Below are 6345 nucleotides of genomic sequence, written 5' to 3'. Positions count from 1 at the left end.
CTCATACTTTTATAAGCCTCTATCAGGTTGCCTCTCAGCCGACGCTCCAGAATAAACAGTCAAAAATTGTTCAACCTCTCCTTACAGCTAATATTCTCTAATCCAGGCAACATGCTCGTGAACATCTTTTACACCCTCTCCAAAGCCTCCACATCCTTATAATGAAGCAACCAGAACTGAGGGTTCATGAAGTTTCACCCAGATTAATGCAGGCATAAAACCTATGTTTTAACTTGGACAAAAAGCAATCTGTACTCTCCTCTTACCCAGTCCCATGAAATTCTCCCAGCAGGGACACTGTCTCATTGATGCTGAAATGTACTGGATTTGACTTTTGGGCTCTTTCCTGTGAAAAAAGGGGGACATTGTTGGCCTCATTAGTAATATGTAAGTGTTTCAGATGCTCATATATACCCTGGATAGGAGGGTCATGAGAAGATTGAAGGGTAAAGCATATTTCCACCTCACAGATGAGAAAAAATACCTGATAGGGTGGAGGAGAAAGTCTTCAGGGGGATTAAAACTATTGTAAATTATCACTAATCATCAAACTTGGATTATTCATCCAGAGGATGGGAGAATATAGATCTCTCCCACAGAAGTGAATGTTGTGAAAGGGAACAGAAAAGGAAGTTAACCCAGATGCACAAAGATAGAGTGACTGGAGGTTCCTGCAGAAAATAAACAATGGCATGAAATAATTGGTCTGAATCTGCTGCTGTGCTGTACGTTTCATTTAAGTCTGTGTATTACCAGAGTCACGGGAGAGAAACACAATCTATTGAGTTTCCTTTCCTTCACCACGTTCCTCTCTCACTCTCTTTATCTCTTCCTGGGACTTTCACTCTCCTGTTTTGCATATCCACATTGTTTCTCTCTCATTTCCTCCTTCCCCTTTCTGTCACCCTTTCATCACTTCCTCCCCATTTTATTCTTTCCCACTTCATGTCTCTTATCCTCTTCCTCCTTTGCTCTCTGTATGTTCCTCTCTCTTTATTTTCTCTTCACTTTTCTGTCCATCGCCCAATCCCAAACTCTTTCTCAGGAACTGTTGTTTCCCAGTGGCAGAAGTTGGGCCCAGACCAGTCACCTACAGTCAGGTATATCAGATCGTCAGACTCAACTAGTTTCTGCCTTCACTCCCATCAGTATCAGAAGCAGGTTTAATATCATGTTGTGAAATTTGTTGTGTTGTGGCATCAGTACAGTGCAACACATAAAAATTATAAATTACAATAAGATACATGTATATATAACTCATGCAAATGGAGAACAAATATAGGAGTTAGTGTTCAGTGTCTGTTCAGAAATCTGATGGCAGAGGGGAAGAAGCTGTTCCTGAAATGTTGAGTGTGTGTCTCCAGGCTCCTGTACCTCCTATCTGATGGTAGTAATAAGAAGAGAACATGTCCGGTATGATGTGGGTCTTTAATGATGGATGCGGCTTTTTGAGGCATTGCCTTTTGAAGATGTCCTTAATGCTGGGGAAGATGGTGCCCGTGATGGGGCTGGCCGAGTTTGCAACTCTCTGCAGCTTTTTCTGATCCTGTGCAGTGGCCTGTCTGTACCAGACGGTGATGCAACCTCATCGAATGCTCCATAGTACATCTGTAGAAATTTGCTAGAGTATTGGGTGAAACACCAAATCATCTCAAACTCCTAATGAAATTTAACCTCTAATGTTCTTTCTTTGTCATTTCATCAATAAGTTGGACCCAGGATAGCTCTTTAGTAATGTTGACAGCCAGGAATTTGAAATTGCTCACCCTTTCCACTGCTGATCCCTCAATGATACCTGGTGTGTGTCCCCCACGTTCCCTTCCCGAAGCCCACAATCAATTCATTATTCTTACTGACATTGGTTGAAGATCGTTGGTGTGACACCACTCAACCAGCCAATCTATCTCACTTCTGTACCCCTCCTCGTCACCATCTGAGATACTGCCAACAACAGACAAATGTGACGAGGAGTTTGAGCTGTGCCGAGCCACACAGTCATGGGTGTAGAGGGAGTAGAGTGGAGCATGTCCCATATCTCACTTCAGAATCTGACAGAGGCCATGGGAGCTGGAATGGGATAGCCAGCTGTAAGCTGAGAAAGTTTAAACAACCTGTAATGAATACAATCCAAAGGTAGGTCGAGGCAGGTAGATATGAAAATACTCAGGTGTGGTGAGAAACATAAGGAGGTAACCTGCCCACAGTCACAGAGGTTGTTGTTTGGTGAGCTCATGTTTCAAGAGAGGTCTTGTTTCTGCTGTGTCAGCTGACTGACACAGATTCCATAAGGGAATGACCAATCCCAGCGGACAGAGAGGGAATGTGAAAGATGAGAGACCACTGGCAGGTTTGGGTTCCAATTAATCCTAAGGATGAATTTAAGCTAAAGGTCTCAATGTGCTGCAGTTAATGGGGAAAACAGGGATACAGAGGGGTGGATATTACACTGCTGTGGAGTAGAGATTTCACGGCTTTGTGAAGGGCAGATCATGTCTAACAATCCTGATGGAGTTCTTTGAGGAGGTGACCAGCATATAGATTAGGGTAGTGCAGTGGATGTGATCTATATGGATTTTAGTAAGGCATTTGACAAGGTTCCACACGGTAGGCTTGTTCAGGAAGTCAGAAGGTATGGGATCTAGGGAAGTTTGGCCAGGTGGATTCAGAATTGGCTTGCCTGCAGAAGGCAGAGGGTCGTGGTGGAGGGAGTACATTGGGATTGGAGGGTTGTGACTAGTGGTGTCCCACAAGGATCTGTTCTGGGACCTCTACTTTTCGTGATTTTTATTAACGACCTGGATGTGGGGGTAGAGGGGTGGGTTGGCAAGTTTGCAGACAACACAAAGGTTGGTGGTGTTGTAGATAGTGTAGAGGATTGTTGAAGATTGCAGACATTGATAGGATGCAGAAGTGGCTGAGAAGTGGCAGATGGAGTTCAACCCGGAGAAGTGTGAGGTGGTACACTTTGGAAGGACAAACTCCAAGGCAGAGTGTAAAGTAAATGGCAGGATACTTGATAGTGTGGAGGAGCAGAGGGATCTGGGGGTACATGTCCACAGATCCCTGAAAGTCGCCTCACAGGTAGATAGGGTTGTTCAGAAAGCTTATAGGGTGTTAGCTTTCATAATTCGAGGGATAGTGTTTAAGAGTCGTGATGTAATAATGCAGCTCTATAAAACTCTGGTTAGGCCGCAATTGGAGTACGGTGTCCAGTTCTGGTCGCTTCACTATAGGAAGGATGTGGAAACATTGGAAAGGGTACAGAGGAGATTTACCAGGATGCTGCCTGGTTTAGAGAGTATGCATTATGATCAGAGGTTAAGGGAGTTAGGGCTTTACTCTTTGGAGAGAAGGAGGATGAAAGGAGACATGATAGAGGTGTACAAGATAACAAGAGGAATAGATAGAGTGGATAGCCAACGCCTCTTCCCCAGGGCACCACTGCTCAATACAAGAGGACATGGCTTTAAGGTAAGGGGTGGGAAGTTCAAGGGGGATATTAGAGGAAGGTTTTTTACTCAGAGTGTGGTTGGTGCGTGGAATGCACTGCCTGAGTCAGTGGTGGAGGCAGATACACTAGTGAAGTTTAAGAGACTACTAGACAGGTATATGGAGGAATTTAAGGTGGGGGGCTATATGGGAGGCAGGGTTTGAGGGTCGGCACAACATTGTGGGCTGAAGGGCCTGTAATGTGCTGTACTATTCTATGTTCTAATTAGACCACATCTGAAGTACTTGCTGTGATTCATGGCATCACCCCTTGGAGAAGGGGTGTGTGGACCAGGGCCAGTGAAGTGCTAGTGGGACTGGGATAGAATATTAGGTCTGGTCTCTTGTTCCCTGAAGTGTGGAAAATTGAAGGCCAGTGTAATTGGGGAGTTTAAAAACATTCAAGAATAATGCAGAAGAATAACACAAAGAATCTGTTACTTCAGGATATACAGGGCACTGGAAATCTGGAACTCTTCCTGGGGACTGGTCAAGACTGGGATGGGGGGGGGGTGGAAGGAGGTGTCAGTTGAAATTTCAAAATTAATAGAATTTTGTTTGAGTCCAATTATTAAAATATGAGCCAAGGAGGGTAAATGGAGATCAGATGTAGGTCAGCTTTGGAGGGAATAGACGGAAGGGCTGAGCAATCTCCTTCTGACTCTCAGTGCATGGGATAAATTTGAACAGAATCTCTGTGTGCAGCTGTTGATTTACCAGAAACACATTTCATATTTTCATTCTTGATAGATGGATGAAACTGGACAGTGATATAGGGGATATTTCCTTCTCAGCTTCCTGTAGGAGATGTGGCTTGACTTAATCCGAACGGGACCTTCCAGAGGTCCTCTGCGTCTACTCAGCAAATTTCTGAAATACCCTGTCCATCGTGCTCCATGCTCTTGTCAAAAGCAGACCTTTCTTACCTCTCATGGGGCTACTGGATCTGGCTTGGAACATTCCACATACCAATTTTGAAATCTTGTATATATTTTCCTGATCATGTCGACTGGCGCTCTTGTGGCCGCCAGTGCAAGGTCTCCTATGTAGACTCTCTTATCCATTCTTAGAAGCTCTTCACTTTCTTGCTAGCTTCAGTGAATGCCAATTAACATTTCACCTGAATTTGTGTTGACTTTGCATTGAACACTTTCTTCCTAATTTTCCATCTTTCTCCTAAGTCTGTCCATGTTTCCTGCTGTATCCATGCTTTGTTATTTTTTCCAGCTCTGTAATGTAGACAAACCTCACTGCTCTAGTTGATCACTGATGCAATCTGTTTCCACATCGTGTTGATCTTGTCCACTGACACATCCCCGCCAATGTCTGAAATCCCTCCTTAAGTTGAATGGTGATGGCAGATCTCACACTGATGTTCTTAAGTTTCTCAACATCAAAACATCTTTGTACACGTGCTCTGGTCCCAGTGCTTCTGAGCATGAGTTTCATCACTGCTACAGCAAGGTGGTGATTACTTCCTGTATCTGCACCTCTCTTCACCTTTACACCCTGCAAGGATCGTCTCCACATACCATTTATCATCAAATTGTCAATCTGGATCTTGTCACATCCATTGGGTAAGCTCCATGTCAGTTTGTTTATTTCATGGTGTGGAAAGAGGGTCCCTCCTGTGACCAGATTGTTCATGGCACAGAATTCCACCAGACTTTCACCATTGTTATTGATCATTCTACATCCTTGTGTATCCATGACCCTAATGAAGTGTGAGTTGTTATTTCCCACTTTGCCATTTAGATCTCCAATGATGATGATTATGTCATGGCGTGGTGTTAACTCTACCTCCGCCATTTGTAGAAGATGTCCTATTCTTCAATGTCACTATTATTATTTGGAGCATAACACTGGATCACAGTCATGTTCACTTGCTTCACTCTCACCAGCCAACTGTTGATTGGTTTTCACTCCAGCGGGTACTTCTCAATGCCTTCCTTCAAAATGACGGCTAATCCATCATGATGCTGACCATCTTCCCTTCCTGAATATAAAACTGTTTCACCAGTTGCTGCCTTTAGTCTGCCAGACCCTATCCATCTGCTTTCACTGATCCCGTGTATGTTGGCTGTAATGACACATTACTGTGGTTATTTGTGTGAGCTTGCCAGTGTTGTACATGGTTTCACAATTCCAAAAAACATTTTTGGTCTTGGTCTTGGCAAAGTTCATGGCTCCCTTCACCATACCCGTAGCTTCCTCTCTGTTTTCACTCCTGTCAGCCATGCAAGTCCCATGTGGTGACTAGGGAATACCATCACACTCAGATGTAGAAGGATTCTTCATTGCTATTTCCGTAACTGTGACGAGAGTCTTTGATGAGGATGGTTTGGACCCAAATGCTGGAGTATCCAAAGCAAAGATTGAGACACGATATCAAACTGGATCCAGATCTGAGCACAAAACAAATGCTAGACAATATCACTAGTGGGGTTTACCATTGAGCACTAAACATCAGTTCAGGTGTTCTTTCATACTCAATTCTTGGTGCCCAAAACATGATTATCAGTTAGCGGGATCATCCTTAAAGGGGCTGCTACGAGCTATCCATACTCTGGAGAGTTGGAGAGTCTAAATCCCTGGGAAGCTGGCACGGTTGGGAGCGTCTCGTAACAATTACAATTTTTCTTTTTGATGAATCAGGTTCACTAACGCTGAACTGAAATTCCAAACCTGGAGGAACGGTGAACCGTTCTTTGTTTGGTCTCTACCCTTTAACATCTTTGGCATGGGTGACCCTACCTAGAGTTAAAGCACAAGACCCCGATGCAAGCCAACATAGATCTCTGGTTGTGGTCAAGATTGTGGTCCTCTTGGGGGTAAAAAAAGGTTCACTATTTTGAT

The sequence above is a fragment of the Mobula hypostoma genome, chromosome 10, assembly GCF_963921235.1.
Source record: "Mobula hypostoma chromosome 10, sMobHyp1.1, whole genome shotgun sequence".
Classification (NCBI taxonomy): Eukaryota; Metazoa; Chordata; class Chondrichthyes; order Myliobatiformes; family Myliobatidae; genus Mobula; species Mobula hypostoma.
Note: the sequence above shows the minus strand (reverse complement) of the source record.